Source organism: Amphiprion ocellaris, chromosome 12 (genome assembly GCF_022539595.1).
Source record: "Amphiprion ocellaris isolate individual 3 ecotype Okinawa chromosome 12, ASM2253959v1, whole genome shotgun sequence".
NCBI lineage: Eukaryota > Metazoa > Chordata > Actinopteri > Pomacentridae > Amphiprion > Amphiprion ocellaris.
In genome coordinates this window covers 19430804-19448787 of record NC_072777.1, presented here as the reverse complement: position 1 = coordinate 19448787, position 17984 = coordinate 19430804, and the positions used below count along the sequence as shown (strand labels likewise).

Here is a 17984-nt window from a genome sequence, read left to right as displayed (position 1 = left end):
CCAACACAACAAGGACACAGTGTCAGATGTGAGGCACCACTTGTACAACTCCTCATTTTGTGCATCTGGTTATCTCCACAATCCTGCAGGAGTGTGTCACTTTGGGTGGAATAACAGGGCGCTTGTGGATATTTTTAGGTAACGTCATGAAGGCAAGGCTATCTTTGTGCAAAATGGGAGATAAAAATTCTTGACGCCAAGGTAACAGTTAGCTGATCCTTTCTTTGAGGTAAATATGGAACGGACACATTCTAAAAAGAATAATATTACACTTGGAAAAACAAACATAGAATAATAAAGCAGTTACAAGATCAACCACTGTGGCCTCACAGCAAGAAGATCCTGGGATCTTTCTACATGGAGTTTACATGCTCTCCCTATGCAGCATGGGTTCTCACCAGGTTCTCCATCTTCTGCCCACAGTCCAAAAACATGCTGAGGTTAATTGCTGATTCTAAATTGTCTGCAGGTGCAACCTCTTCTTTATGTCTGAAGAGGACAATTAAAGGACAATTCAAATACTATGTACGTAACATAAAGGGTGAAATCAGGGGCAATCAGCTGACTTGGTTCTGTCCACAACTCAAAAACCTGTAAAAATTACACGGTAGCATCGCTGCATACACATATATACATATATATACATATACACATATATACATATATACATATACACATATATACATATTACATATACACATACACATATATGCATATACACATATACATATATATAATATACATATACATATACACATACATATATATATGCATATACATATATATACATATATATTTGTTTATATATAGATATATATGATTCTGAATGTTAATCAGGCGCAGCAGCTCTGAGTTGTCTGATGAGAGAAACAGATTGTTGTCAGTCTGCCACACACAGATGGACAGTCAGTGGGAGATCTGACAGAAGAGCTGCAGTCAGTGGCAGCCTCTCACTGTGCTCCTCTGCCCTCTGTGCATTGTGTTACAGACACCGGCCTTTGGGCGAGGCCATCAGCAGCATGTGCAGATGTTCTTGATTGCTTGGCTGTACGAGAAGCGAAGGGGGTCAAAAAGAGCTGCAGGAGGGCTTTCTGTCTGCAGGTCGAGTCCCTGCTGTCACACAGGCAGAGAAAAGATGATATATGAATAGGAGCATTATCAAGGTTACAATGACTGTGAGGCAGACGGATCAGAGGAGGGAATGGGAATGTCAGCTTTATGTGACGGCTGAGGGGGGCAGATGCCTCTATGTTGGGTCACGTGGCTGTTCGTTATCGGTAAGATCAAGTGATTTTCTCCCTCACTGGGAGCGATCTGAGCTCATAAAACCTGGATTTGGTAGGCGTGAAATCGATTCACATCACTGCTGTTATCTAAAGCACATCAGACATCATTTGTTAACAAAATTCCATGAAACCAGGGAACCACCACTTAGTGATCATAACTAGAAACAGGTGCACATGATCCAAACACAACGGTTTGAATGATAGCAACAAGCTGAGGTCTATTGGACTAAAAAGAAACTCAGAAGAGCTGCGCCGTGTTCTTTTGAAGTCCCACTAAACCATGGCAGCACTACCCATGGTAAATGGTTTGCCTTTCTACCTTTGTGGTACTTGAAGTCCTTTACAATGTGTTTCTCATTCACACACCATGGTGACAGAGCTGCCATGCAGGGTGCTCGCCTTCCATTAGGAGCAACTTGGGCTTCAGTGTCTTGCCCAAGGACACTTTGGCATGTGGAGGGGGCGAGGATTAAAGCTGTAATAAGGCACTTTTTGCTTGTGATCTGGTAAAATACAGCCCTGTCTACTTGCAGCCACTTGCCACAAGCTGCATTAGGGTTGCACATTATCAGAAAATAGCAGACCTTGTGATATTTTGTTGTTTGTTGGTCTGAAAAAAATTTGGATTTTTCAACAGATGACTTGAATTCGGAAAGAATTCATCATTCTAGAATGACTGAGGTGATTTTGTAACGCAGTAGAAAATAAAAGAGAATTGAAAAAAGCTAAAAAGGACCTGTTACTGTGAATTGTGAATACTTTCATGAGTGCAAACCTTTCAGAGCTTTTCTCATATGGTACAACACTGGCAAAATCATCCCAAATAGTTTTGCTTTGGATGGCATTCAGATGCGGCTTTGCACCCATCATACAGGTTTTTGGTGCAGAGTTAAACAAATTAGTCGTGCTGGCTCGTGTAGGAGGTAACAGCTGCAACACACTGCTGACAGAACCTGTTTTTGGTCAACATCTTTCTGTAGCCAGAATATTTCTAGGCAACTGAATAGGGCTGTATTGTTATGGCCAAAATGCTAATCATGGCTGAACAGGACAGAACAGTAGGCTGTGTGTATTGGATAAGTTTATTCCATGTTTTTTTCCATTTTTGTAAAACAATTAATCAAAAAAATCCAACTTTATTTTTTTCATTTATTTCAATCTACAGCATTAGAACATTGTTATAGGGCTATAGTGTTATACTCTATTTCTAGTGATGGTTGTGCGGTTTCCACAGAGCTGCAGGACTTTATTGTACTGAAAACACAGTGAGTTAAGATGTGGAGCAAATAGCATCCATATTTATACATAAACACAAGTAAACATAAGGATTGTTTCTTGTCAGTATTGGCCAATCAAAAATTAATCAAATAAGAAAACATTTTATTGAACCAAGGACCACCTGATTAAATTTTTACAGTGATGCGGCTTATAGTCTAGATCCACAGATCTGTTAAAAATTTCTGTATCATTGCGAGATAGCAGCACGGTGTCACTGTAACTATGACTACAGGTGAACACTAGGTCAACTCCATGCTGACAATCACATAATTGCAATCCTACTACAAATTCATTGCTGCGAACCATGAATTCTTTAAAGATTTCACACAGCAGCAATCATACAACGACTGAGCAGCTTTGGCGGAGTACTGCGCTCTCTGAGTGCTTTTCTTGTTTAAATGTAACATTACAACTATAAGAAATTAAAGTTTTATTTCCCCTGTTGCGCTCTTCAAATAATTTCTTCTTGACATTTTTCTAGCCCTTTTTACTTCCTCAGCAGCCTAACCTCGTGCTCATCACCAAATTGACACCAATTTATGTGAGAGCAGCTGATGAATTCATCTGATGGGCCAAATGGAGTGAATGCACGGCATGTTATCCAGGTCTCCATCTGATAGGCCAAATGATTAACCTGAGTGTGAATGCCCGGCGGGTGGAAATGAAATTTATTTCTTATTCATCACCTTACAGTCAACCTTTTGCGATGTGTTTACTACACATGTTCATATCAAAATGATGATAAAAACAGGATTTATTGGTCAAATATCATGTGGGTAATTAGAGGTTAAAGCACCACAACAGACTAGATAATTAAACGAGATTGGTTTAGCAAGGATAAAAATATTTCACCTCTGTACACTACCACAATGGATTTAGATTGGATTTTCAAGACTTCAGGCTGTCATTGACTGCAAATGATTGGCAACCAAATATTAAAAGTGACAATTTGATTTAAGATTATGGTAGTTTGTCCAAGGGCTGCACAGTGGCTTGGTGGTTAGTAATGTTGCCTTGCAAATAGAAGATCCCTGATTCATGTCCCGGCCTTCCTGGGATCTTTCTACATAGAGTTTGCATGTTCTCCCTGTGCATGTACACCCATAGGTGTGACTGTTAGTGTGATTGTTTGTCTCTATGTATAGTCCTGTGAAAGACTGGTGACCTGTCCAGGATGTCCCCTGCCTTCACCCTAAGTTAGCTGGGATAAACTCCAGCACTCCATGACCCTAATGAGGCTTGAGCGGTGTATAGACAACAGATGGATAGAAGTCATACTACTGGCAGAATGCAATGTGTGTTGATGATTTTGTGGCCAGTGTTATGCTTTCCACATCATGCTTTCATCATCTCCCTAAGTTGGCAAGAGTCTGTGCTGACCCCCTCCGCAAACATATGCCTAAATGCCTAGTCAGCTGGGATAGACCCCAGACCCTGCGACCCCAATGAGGATAGAGCGGTGTATAGATAATGGATGGATAGATAGTTTGTCCAACTACTATTGGTCCCTTAAAAGATGGAGGGTCACATATAAAATGTGTTGTAATTCCTACACCGTTCACCTGATTAGGATGTAAATACCCTCAAATTAAAGCTGAAAGCCTGCACTTAGAGCACATCTTGATTGTTTCATTTCAAATCCATTGTGGTGGTGTACACAGCTGAAATGCTGAAAATTGTGTCAATGTCCAAATATTTACGGACCTGATTGTAAATGTTATGTCCAACTCAGTGTTAAAGGAACACCTGCAGGAGTCAGCGGGCAGTTTCTCATTTCTTTCATTGTATTGCTTTGGCTCAAAGATCTACATTGAACTATTTTGTGTTCAAAAGTAAATCGTCATCCAAATGAAACTGTCACTGGACACAACGAAAGCACTCTGGCCTCTCATGTTCTTTCTGTTTCCGGCTCCTGCTCCTCTCTGTTTAGTATCTTCTCCGGCCCTAATCCTCTCCTTCCTCCTCCTCATCCTCCTGCTACTACGTGTCCTTCAGTCCAACACAGAGCTGCTGACAGCGGTGCATGGCCTCCCTCCTACACCTCAGAGCTCAGTGTCCTCCTGATCTGTGTCCATGGAAATATCATCGCAGGTAGTTCAACGGCAATGAGACAACCATGGCAACAGCTGCCAGTGAGGATGAGATGTCAAACCTCCAGAAGACACAAAGAAAGAGGACTGCAGGAGGACGAGTGTGTGAGGAAGACGGTCCAGTGACAGCGAAACAGACTCTTCATTTCTGCTCATTCAAACAGATCAGAGATTTAAACGCCCTTTTACTGTTTTAAGAGCAGAGTTGAACATCTACAGAGGATTTGCAGCCTCATATGTGCCACCTAGCTGTGTGATAAACCCCAGTGCTGTGCTTTTCACATCGAAGCGTGATATCTAGGCTGGATTTGGAGATTGCAGCTGGTGCTAAAGCTGCTGAATCAACCACACTAGTGTTACTTTCTGCCTTTGTGAGTACATGAGGATATGTCTGATGTAAATTTCATCAACTCCTCACGTCCATGCACATCCCTCCATATACGTCTGTGCAATCGAAAATTTGTGTTAAAATCACACCGCAACAACAACAGTGCACATGCTGTGCAGTAGTGAGTATGGACAGAAAACATAGATACAACCTACTGTGTATGTATGGAACAGAGTCTTTCAAGTGGACTCCTGAAGACTAGAAAAGCAGTACGATAGCAACAACCACACATCTGTGGGTGTCTGCAGCTTCCCTGTGTGCATCCTTGCTGGACTATGATCAAGCTTTAGAGGGCCAACAGGAAAGCAATCAGTAACGATTTCTTTGTTCTCCTCCGTTCATTTTTGGGGCATTTTTGTCTTGAATGGATAGTTTTAGTGGAAAAAGACAGGAAATTTGAAAGGAGGATAAAAGTGTGATTTGCAGTAAAGGTTCATGTTGGCCAGGAATCACCTCAATAGCTGTCACTTCACACGAAACATATCAAACATTAATTGGGTCCAGCTTCTCCAGTGTAAAGGTTTAAGGCTTTTCCTCTTTCCCTATTGCTGTATATTGAATAGAATTGGGTTTTAGGCTTTAGGCATTATAAAATGAGACATTTAAAGACATCAACAGAAATTTTCTATGTTACTGTTTGTCTACATTCTTTCTGCAGTTGCTGTTTTGACCCTAACTTTGAATACTTCATAATATCAGAACACCACAGCTGAAGGCAGTTCTTGTGTGTTTTTTTGCTCCTGTCACATTTTCCTCAACGTAGGCTCATTTTCACCACAATACAAAGTCCTACACCTCTATGGAAACAGCATTACCATGAAGAAGGAGAGAGAACTGTTTTCCGACAACAACAAAAGCATCATAAGGGCCATTTTACAAACAATGCTCAATAACCCAGGGTACTATTTTAAATGAAAACTGATTTTTGTGCTTTAAATCGCTTACAAGTGCTAAGACTATTAATAAATGTCCTGCCTATTGAATAGCTGATTGTTTCAGCACTAATGTGAACAAGACATGCACTAATCTGATGAGCTAGAGCTACATGAAATATGTAGCTGTGTCTTTATCCAGTTTCAGAAATATTTTTTTCCAGTTTACAGGTTATTTTCTGATCTTCTTAAGCTATTTCATCAGGAAATGATCAGTCTAACTTTGGAAACTTTTCTCATTGTGTATAGTAAATTAGTTAAATATTGCTTTAACCACGTTTCCTGCCAGTCTAGATCTGCTCCTCTATGTACATAAATGGTTGCAAATCAATTCATAGTTCAAATGATTGCCTGAGTGTGTCAGTGGCAGTCAGGCCGGTAAACTTCTATGAGTCGTTTCACGGTGAATAAACACTGCATTACTCATGCTGTGTGCTAAGTGGCTGGGCTGGCATTGTGTAACTTCTGTATAATGTGGTATCCTGTCTCTTGACATCTTGCTGGCTGAACCCCATATTAACAAATGAGGCTTTTTGCCTGCAACCCCGGCTCGCTGAGCTATCTATGGCTCGCTAATGCTGAGTCCCACTCTCATCTTTTATTTTTGGGACGTGCTGTTCGCTCTCGCTGGCTTCGCTCCTGCCTTTCTGTTCTGCTCTGCTCTTTTCCTGCTCCACTCAGCTTCACTCTGCTTTCACCTTGCCGCTGTTCATCTTCACCCCTCTCCTCCGTCCTGCTCTGTGCGACAGTCAAGCTCTGGCACCGAGTCAGGGTGAAGATAAGCCTGCTGGTTCTGTATCACCTTGTTATGAACAGAGCGAAGGAGTGAAGAAATGTGTATAAACTGCAAAGTGGTGACAAGACCAAAACTATTCTGTCTTTTCAGGGACACAACTGACTTTTTCTTCGACATCCCTTAGTTATGCCCCTACTTACGCTGCTATAGGCCTAGGCTGCTGTTGGACCTCTCTCGATGCAATGATCCCTTCTCTAATTACCTAGGTATTTACTATATATACCATTATTGCATTGCGTTCACTTTGATGCTGGATGCTTCTGATCTGTGGTTGCTGTCCCACCAACTGGCTTAGTCTCCATCATGTCCATTGTGGGATGTTACTGCTGACTTTCCTTCAGCCCACTGCTTCCAGCTGGCCATTTCCACCAATCTGCTCTGCATCACTCTTACTATACTTGATATGCTCATCTACACACTGTTTGCATCTTACTACCATCTATATATGTAGTATATTTAATGCCAGAGCCTTACATCATAACAGTAAACTTATGAATCAGTGACAACCTGAATTGTAATTGGTGCAATATTAATAAAATTGAATTGAATTCTCGGTGGCAACCAACAGCTATAGCGTAGGGCTTTAGTCTTCGTTGTGAGAATCTTTGTTATGAGTCTTGCATTAGGGCTTAGCTACAAGTGAAAATATGAAATATTTTCTCGATCCAGTTTCTCCAACACAGGAATTTACTGCTTTTCTCTGTTCCTTGGAAACCTTGAACCAAGTTGGACCAAGTCGCTCTTTCCACCATTGTCGCCAAAACTGTAGTTAACCAGCGAAACAAAGGCAACTAACATTGTGACACCACAACTATGCAGTGATCCTGAAGACAAGCATTTGTTAAAGTCATCATTAAGTCGACCAGTGTCGTAGTTTCTCTGATGTTTGTGATGTGCAGGTTAGGAAGAAACGTCCGTTGACACTGACTTACTCAATAATATGTTTATTATAAGGAAGAACAGCATCAGTCAGACAAAGACAGTCTGGGAGAATTCAGCCAAACGAACCTCTCCGAACCCCAACTGGAGGTCCCTTTTATATGCTCTAAACAAGGAGGGCAAATATGCAGTCACAACAAATAGTTTCAGCTAAAAGACCAAAATAGCAAACAGAGGGCCCTGTCAATCTTTCTCCTAAACCCAAGAGCCCCATCACTCAAACTCTTGGACATAGGTACCCTAATAAGGGTCCCTTCTAAAAGAAGAACGCATTCCATTGTAATAGACCATACCTCCCAGATTCCATATGATAAGTAACACATCAGATACTACACCAGTCATGGCAGTTCTAGTAAATTTCATCTCCTCTTTTGCAATATTTTTAGAATAAAATAGTTTTGCCTCTTTAATACCTTTCACACAATTACCCAAACAACAAAATGACTTCATTACATACACAACATATAAACCAAACCTTCCACCTTCCCTCTCTTCAACTACAGGTGCTAACTAAAAGGCATCACTTTAACTGATTTTCATTTTTTGATTAGTCACAAACTTGAAGCCTAAAATAAACAAGGACTCTGAAGCTTTGAAACACTTGTCATGAGGGCTGTTACTCTTTGTGTTAAGTTTACATACAAACAGAGGGAATATAGTGTACATACAAAACATAATCCTACATCCTGGGTTGTGTAGCTCTGTGAAGTGGCCTTGCAGATTCTTACTCATCCTGTTTGCCAGAACATGCCGCTGTTGTCCTGTCTGATGGCGTGCACACCACAGACATCACAGATGCACACCCTTGTTGACTGGGCCACACCTTATGTCTACAGCTTTCTGCTCAATCCCAATGAACTCGCTGTAGAAAGCTGCAGTCTGCCTTAACCTTGATTAGCCTTCTTTCCTGAAGCAAAAACTATCTGAACAGAAACAGGATGACATGTAAGGAGTACCGCTGCTCAGTCTCCAGTAACACCTGCAGTGAAATGTTGACATTTTATGTGACTGGAAGAGGAATAATCACATTCCCCGCTCTCCCTTTATCCTCCATTTGCTAGTAGAGTAATAGCGCGTGATCAGTGAATGATTACTTCTCTTTTAAACTGGCTGTCTTGGCAGATCTTCACTTGATAAAAGAAAAGATAAAGCAAGGCAGCTCATAGAAAACTTAAGAGACACTGAGTGTTATTATAACCATGACAAATCCTATTTGATAGGTGTTTGGTAGCAGTAAGAGCAGGGACAGAATGGAAAATGTAAGTAAAAGAGAAAGAAAAAAGAGAAAAGGGCTGAAAGAAGATGGAAGGAATGAGGGAGACTTTGGAAACATGCAGAAAGAAGTGTTGAGAGAAACTTGCAATTGCAATCTGTGGAGCTGATCCGCTTTCTGAGAGCTGGAGCATCCCCAGCATGCTCCCCGTTACGCCTTTTTAACCAAACCAATTAGCCTAACATGACATGGTGCTGAAACCCACTACGCGTCGATAAATCACTGTCTGTACTAATTGCAATTAAAATCCAGAGCAAGCCAGGCGAGACAATAAAGAGGGCAGAAGCTATTTACTCTTAACTTTTAATGGTGATTGGGTGAGGCTGTGTTTATGTCAAAGTCATATCAGTGGAGCTCCAATCCACTTGAGGCCTCGTTCTCATTAGGCATGTGTTTTTTTTTGGCATGCAGCTTGTTTGGAGGCAGGAGAGTGAAGCTCAGGCATCTCCTAACTCGGAACTTATCAGTCATATTCAGCATCTCATACTGGAATCCAGAATAATTTTCCTGTTCCGCTTTTTTGCTTGATGTCATTAGGTAACAATAGGTGTTGCTCTCTCTTGTTTATATGAAATTAAGGACTGTTGTGATAAATGGTGTCAATAAAAATGTGTGGTTTACTAAATCATCCTGCTGGTGCTGCACACACAGGATTGTTCTTCTGTGACCTGTTTCACTGTAATAGCTACTTTTATACATTCACATCCTCCTACAATGATGTAGATGTATCAGAGCTCATGGAACTACACTAAATTAAGGATAACTCAAGAATGAAAAAGGAGTCTCAGTATCTGTGTGTATCTGTTCTGCACTTTTCTCAACAAATGTTCATCTGATCTACTTTAAACTTGGCAGGTGTTTTGCTGGGGACTCAAGAAAGAGCAGTGTGGTGTATGAAGTTGTTTGGATGAGCAGTTCTCGAGAGACATGAAGAGATAAACAATTAACAGCGGTGGTGATTGCGTTAAGGCTGGGGCAACAATTGTGCATTACAAAGATGGCTGTGCTGGGATTTACAGGGTGCCCCTAAAGCTCACCCGGATAAACAGGCGAGGTCAGATTCCAGCTCACGCCGATTTGCTGCATGTCACCACTCTCTCTGCTTTTCCCTTTTCTGTCTGTCTTCAACAGTCAATATGAACAAAGCCAAAAGGCCAAAAAAAAATTCCACAGAGGACAAGCTACAGCAGAAAAACCTGCCCTGTTTACAGTTTGTCCTGGCTATGAAGCTTGATTTTACTCCCTTGTAAACATGCACACAGACAGCTGCAGATATCACAGACATGTAGTTGTTGTTATACCACTTTTTTTTGTCAGCTTTGAAGTTTCACACATGCACAATGAGCTGCATCTACATATTCCACACAGCCGCACTGCAACATGTTCGTCACGCAAACAAATTTAGGCATATGTTTGGAAAGGGGTCAGCACAGACTCTTGCAGACTTAGGGAGATGATGAACGCATGATGTGGAAAGTATAAGACTGGCCACAAGATCATCAACACAAATTGTGTTCTGTCAGTAGTATCACTTCCATCCATCCATTACCTATCCACCGCTTAATCCTCATTAGGATGGCGGGGGGGCAGGAATCTATCCCAGCTTATGTAGGGTGAAGGCAGGGGACACCCTGGACAGGTCACCAGTCCATCACAGGGCTACACAGAGACAAACAATCACACTCACTTTCACACCTACGGTCAATTTAGAGTTACCAATTAACCTCAGCATGTTTTTGGACTGTGGGAGGAACCCGGACTACCCCAAAAAAACCAACACATGCACAAGAGAACATGGAAGGCCCATGCAGAAAGATCCTGGGAAGGCCAGGAAGGCAAATCGGGGATCTTCTTGCTGCAAGGCAACAGTGTTAACCAAAGTGCCACTGCTGTTAGAACTGTTGTTACAGTCTAAATCCTTTCTGTTATTTTCTTTACCCTACACTCACTGCAGTGATTAAATTAATCTGTGTCTTACCCAGTCAAGTATTTCAGTAAGATACTGGCAAAGAGTTGCTAAGACAGAAAGGGATCAAACTAATCAATGTCCTTTTGATTTTGAGGTCCAGTATTTTACTGATCAGGCATCTGACAAGTAGGATCTGTTACAATTACTAACATCATATCACAGCAGTGATGTGGAAATTAGACAATGATTATTAGATGGTTAATTGAGTAATAAAAAGGTCATACGTAGAATAACTGATGGATTAGTTCTAATTGATAAGGTAACTGATTAATAGAGCAGCTCTAAACTGTGTCAAACTCAGAACCCACGTATACAAAAAGTTCAGGTTAGTCCTCCCTCTTAACTGTGCTGGTTGAACAAGGTGTCAGTTAATCTGAGTTTGAATGTCAACATTGCGATAATCCAATGCAGTCAGTGGTCATTGTGAGGTAGTTTGGATGAGTGCTTTTTTTTTTCTATTTGAAAAAAAATGCAAGCAGCAATATGGGAGAAGCAATGCGCCTGTACATTATGAATGGGCACTGGGCTAATCCGAATAAAAAAGAAATCACAAAGAAACATATGTTCTACAAAAAATAAGGCGAATGAGCAAAAACACAAAAATCTATATCTATAAAATAACTTCTAGTTATTATTCATAGTCCCACACACACCCACACACACACTAACAGTAGCCTATACTGCAATTGCAAAGTGATAGGCTTGTAAAATAATGGTAGCTTTATTAGTTCATTATTTTTGGTCACATAGCTTTATGAGTGTTTTAAAATTCCATTTTAGGTTAGCAACTGAGTCGACTATCACATCCATATACAACAGTCCTGAAATAAATCCTGCATCATGAAGGTTACAATCATTATACTGGCAGGTATTATTTTTACCACCCCATATCAGCGAGGGTTGGCATAAATAATAGAACTCAATTTGACAAACACCACAAATTACAGCCTCCAACATGATGCTACAGGTGAATTATTCTGCATCATTAGACTGGATTAGCTGTAGCTCGGTGCACTGCAATAACTGGTATCTGAGGCTGAAATGATTGAAATCATTGGTCTGAGAGTGCTGGGACATCTGGGTCCCTCATTATAAACATGCAAGGAGCCTCACCGAGACTAATAAAAAGCTAATACTGATCAAGACTGTGCTAAAACTGTGTCAATAATGTTATACAAGCAGCCAATACATCAGGATCATACAGAATATTTCAGCTGTTAAGGTGCTTTCAAGCTTTGCTACAAAGACAAGATAACAAACCTGACAGAAATCTGAAAACATAATCGACACAACACAAACTGATGGCTTTTATTTGTTCAGTTGATGGAATAAAAGGGTAAATTCTAAACTGTGAAGATTTTTTTTTTTTGGCAGGCAAACCATTACTAGTGTTTCTTCTGTCTTTACAAAAAGGAACAGAAAAGGTCAGAGGAAGATAAGAACAATGCTCCCACTGCCGGCTAAATAAAGACCCGTGGATTGCCTTAAATAAGCACCAAACTGCCAGAACACATGAATGTTTCAATCCTTTGAAGGCTTGAGCGGATGAAATGTGACAGTCACCACAGTTCTTAAATCCACACAAGATATCCAGAGCAGCCACCCCAGCTGATCTATTCACTTAAGAAATCCCAAGTTCCTCTGTTCTTGGAGAAAATTCATCAAAAGACACTCAAAACTGTCCGAGTCGCACTGAATCATGAGGCTGCAGTCTCACAGACACAAAACACACACCATCACCTGCACTCTGCAAAGACACACTTGCAGGATAAACACAGTGTGCGGGATTATTCATTGTGCTCATGGCTGCAAAAAGATTTACAATGAAAGAGTTCAATGGCAAAGCTGCTACTGCAGTGAAAAGTCCTCTGGTGTGTTCTATGTTGCTGAGTCTTTGGCTTCCACTTTCATTTAAGTCTAGCATCTGTGTGTGTGTGTGTGTGTGTGTGTGTGTGTGTGTGTGTGTGTGTGTGTGTGTGTGTGTGTGTGTGTGTGTGTGTGTGTGTGTGTGTGTGTGTGTGTGTGTGTGTGTGTGTGTGTGTGTGTGTGTGTGTGTGTGTGTATGTACACTGCCAGTCAAAAGTTTGACCACACCTTCTCATTTAATTGTTCTTCTTTATTTTCAGGACTGTTTACATTGTAGATTCTCACTGAAGGCAACAAAACTATGAATGAACACATATGGAATTATGTAGTAAACAATAAAGTGTGAAATAAATCAAAACATGTTTTATATTTTAGATTCTTCAAAATAACCACCCTTTGCTTTGATTACTGCTTTGCACACTCTTGGCATTCTCTCAGTGAGCTTCAAGAGGTTGTCACCTGAAATGGTTTTCACTTCCTAGGTGTGCCTTGTCAAGGTTAATTTGTGGAATTTCTTGCCTTCTTCATGGGGTTGGGACCATCAGTTGTGTTATGCAGAAGTCAGGTTGGTACACAGTTGACAGCCCTATCTGACAACTGTTAGAATCCATATTATGGCAAGAACCAATCAGCTAAGTAAAGAGAAACGAGTCCATCATTACTTTAACAACGGAAAGTCAGTCAGTCCGGAAAATTGCAAAAACTTTGAATGTATCCCCAAGTGCAGTTGCAAAAATAATCAAGCACTATGACGAAACTGGCTCACATGAGGACCACCCCATGAAAGGAAGAGTCTAGATAAATGCCACACAGAGTTCTAGCAGTAGACACATCTCTACATACACAGAAGAAATTTGCTTGGACCAAGAAACACAAGGAATGGACATTAGACCAGTGGAAATCTGTGGTTTGGTCTGATGAGTCTAAATTTGAGATCTTTGGTTCCACCTGCCCTGTCTTTGTGTGAGTGATGGAGTGCTGCATCAGATGACCTGGCCTCCACAGTCACCTGACCTGAACCCAATCCAGATGGTTTGGGATGAGATGGACCGCAGAGTGAAGGTAAAGGGCCAACAAGTGCTCAGCATCTCTGGAAACTCTTTCAAGACTGTTGGAAAACCATTTCAGGTGACTACCTTATGAAGCTCATCGAGAGAATGCCAAGAGTGTGCAAAGCAGTAATCAAAGCAAAGGGTGGTTATTTAGGAGAATCTAAAATATAAAACATGTTTTGAATTATTTCACACTTTTTTGTTTACTACATAATTCCATATGTATTCATTCATAGTTTTGATGCCTTCAGTGAGGATCTACAATGTAAATAGTCATGAAAATAAAGAAAAAACATTAAATCAGAAGGTGTGTCCAAACTTGACTGGTAGTGTATGTATGTATTTTGCTCAAGAAATTACTTAAACCAGGTATTATCAAAACTGTTATCTCTTGATAGAATAATAAATTAACTGACTTACTGTTTCAGTAAAAGCCACTCTAAAAAATGCAGATACCCCATACTAATTTTGTTCTCCAATACTAATATTGGAGAATTTGAAAGATTTAATTTACCTAAATAGACATTTTCCATTTGAATCCCTTCACTTTAGTCATTTTACTACACAGCATTTCTGTAATACAATTCATTATTTCTTACCGAACGATATGTACTTTGATACCAATATATCCACAATAAGCTAATCTTAGTCTGCAAAATCAACCACTGGAATGCAATGAACAGCCTATTTCAAACAGAAAAGAAATGGCCGACATAGTTCTGATAAACCCCTTGAGACAACTACAGAGATTCACACTTGAAACAGAGCCTTTCGTGATCTTTTTGGCCTCAATAGTCTGAAATGCTGCCATCAAAGAAAATGTTGGTCGGTCAAAACTAAAATAAACAATTTGGAAGTTATCCAGTTCCTCTCAAGTTACAGAAAGGACACATCATAAATATCAAAAACTTGAGAAAGTAGATTCAGTGGGAGGCAAGATTTTACATCACAGCTTCACACAGACAAGAAGTGGAGACATGCAGGCTTCACTGCTGTACAGACATCTCCCAGTGAAGGCTATTATAAGGAGACATCAACTGAGATTTTAAATTATATTCAGCTCTGGTGTGAGAGGCCATCTCGTATTGATTCATTTAAGCATCAATGCATTCATGAGCTATTGACAGCTCTGTGTTGTTCTATGCCGTACTGTGGTCCTGGAGAAATGTTGCTATGTCTCACTGTAATATATATGGTTGAAGTGACAATAAAGTAACACGGTTATCAGCCAACCAAAAGCAGACACTGGGTATCCACAGAGGGTCTGAGTCAATGAATAGGTGTTGGAATAAATGGCAGTTGTTCAATATGTCTGTTGCTTTCTATTCCCTGTGACTTTGTTTCTCATATTTTTCTCTGAGAAGCAGAATTAACATATAGTAAATGACAAACTGGATAATAAAGAGCAGTTTGATAAATTTAAGTGGCCCGTGCTTTCCATTCAACAACCTTTTTCCTGAAGGCTGTGTTACTTCTACTCTTTAATGACTGTCATTTATCTTGTCTGCCCCACTTCTAGGCTGAGGTTACATTCATATTCAAAAGCAGACTCTTTGAGAATTCAGATTAATATGAGACATGGGATTTGTTCAAGGAGGCACCAACATAAAAGCCAACCTATGAAATAATATTGATCCCTCATCACAGAATTTTCTATATGTATGATCTACAGGGAATATTATATAAGTAATCTGAAGTAGTTACAGCTCATTTAAATGCTGCATGAAGCAAAGGTCATCCTGTCCATGTCAGCAGTGCATGTTTACAAGGCACACACCGTTGAGGTGTGAATAAATGACCATTTGACTGATGATCAATGTTATGTTTGTTGGTCACTGCTAAGGAGTGGCTAAAGTTGACATTAAATGCAAAACTGCTCGGGCAGCAGTGTGATGACAACCAAACACTTTTAGAAGCCATGCATCTGGTGGAAAGCTTTTGTGCCATTATCAGCAGTGCTATTGTTATTTACCACAAGACAAGCAATGCAGTGTGGGAGGTGTGAAGCACACAGCAATTATCTTTAATTGAGGCAGAGATTCACACCATTAAATGACTAATTTGTTTTTTTCTTTTTAAACCACACACCAAACCAGCTTTGGAGAATTAAAGGTTATTTCACAATGTTGCTTTGAGACAATTATATATATAATCTGTGAGCAAAAATCTATAGTCAGCATCAATATCAACATTTTGACAGCTTTGGAGGCTGTGCATAGATAACAAGGGTAACCTAGATTTCATAGACACAATAGTTGACAGAGCTGAAGGGGACTTTTTCATCAGTTTCTGAAACAAGAACAGCTAAATCCCACTCTGCTCTTCACTGCCTCAATTACAACAGAAGACATTCAGCTCCAACTGAATCTGCACATGAACAATTAACCTGAGCAACATGCCCACCCTAATGACATGCACAGGGAAGATGTGAAGTGTGATACCCCCAGACATTTAGCACACACAGTTTTTAAAAAACAGGGACAAAGTAACCTAGGTCTGGATGATAAAAGGAGACCAATATGTACCTATAATACACACTTCCTTAATAGAATAGTCAGATTGTGCAATAGTTTCACTTAAATGAAAACCATAATGAAAACACATTTTACAAATGCAGAGTTTTGCAAAGGTTGCATGATCCCTTGTTCATATCGGCCAATCACATCCATTCACAATGGAGTCCCTTTGTCCAAGGCCAACTGAGCCTCTTGTCACCCCTGTCCTCACCCACAGACCTCCCTTGGTGGAAGCTGGGGTCGGTAGGGAATGTTGGCTGCCCTAGCTACACTAGGTCTAAAAATGGAAAGCTGTCCCAACCACTTAATTTTTGTTGTAGCATTATAAAATATTACCTATGTACTTTGCAAACAGGCTACAGTAGTTAAAACCCTGTTTTCTTCTGGTCTTTATTAAATAACAAATTTAAACATTTGAGGTCGCTTAGAAATGTCCTTATTTTTGAAAGAAAAGCAGTTTAACATTAAATGAATCAGAAATACAGTCTATCCATCCATCCATCCATTATCTATACACCGCTTAATCCTCATTAGGGTCGCGGGGGGGCTGGAGCCTATCCCAGCCGACTCGGGCGAAGGCAGGGGACACCCTAGACAGGTCACCAGTCTGTCGCAGGGCAAATACAGTCTACATATTGTTCATGTGACAAATGACGATTCGAGCTGGAAACAACTGATTTTCAATGGAATATCACATAGGGGCACAGAGGTCCATTTCCAGCAACCATCACTCCTGTGTACTAATGGTACATTGTATTAGCTATTTGTGTTGAAAGGCTAACTGATGACTAGAAAACTTTTGTGCAATTATGTTAGCACATGAATAAAAGTGTGAGTTTTTATGGGAAACATGAAATTGTCTGAGTGACCCCAAACTTTTGAACGCTAGTGTAGGTCATTAGAAGGATAACTATCAATGTCAACTGAAATTAAACATTTTATTGTTATATCAGCTATATTGTTCAGTTCAAATTACAATAGAACCACCCCAAGTTCTCCACAGAGGTGGAACCTGTCAGTGTAGCTTCCTTCACCTGATTTTCAGCAAAAATGCCTGAGCAATGACCTGTCTCCTCTTCCAAAGACAAGACAATAGCGGGCCCTTCACCTCAATCCATGGCCCCACCCAGAAACTTTAGGAAGGTCAGATACTTCAAGCAAATCTCTGGATTAGTTTACCACCAGATACCAACAGAGAGGCCCTCAGCTGGGAGAGAGAAGACCTCAAGAGCTGCCAAACTATTAGCAATGACAAATGAACTAAACATGTAAAATGGAGCCACATGAAACAAGACAGCGACGAGGAAAATGTGACATTCTATTTAAGGCAGTAAGTGCATCAAATGAGGTGCTCTGTTCTTGTTAAAGTAACGTCCAAAGCACAGGCCAATGGAATAAAAAGTCTTCTCACATTTGTTCTTTGATATTGTCTTCTCTTTTAAAAAACAAAACTAGACTGATGTGGCTATAGTATAGAGAACAGTCTCACAAGAAATGATTTATTCTTCATGCCACATGAACAAAAATTGATAGCTACTGTGTTATTCTACCATCAATCACTTAAGTCTACAGTAAGTTGCACTAACAGCGTTGGTTAAC

The 17984-nt window shown here is 40.3% G+C and overlaps 1 protein-coding gene across 1 annotated transcript in view; it reads right to left on the bottom strand.

Moving 5' to 3' along the window:
* Positions 1-17984, bottom strand: part of aven (apoptosis, caspase activation inhibitor) — a 52608-nt gene that overhangs the window by 7525 nt on the left and 27099 nt on the right. The window lies entirely within an intron of this gene.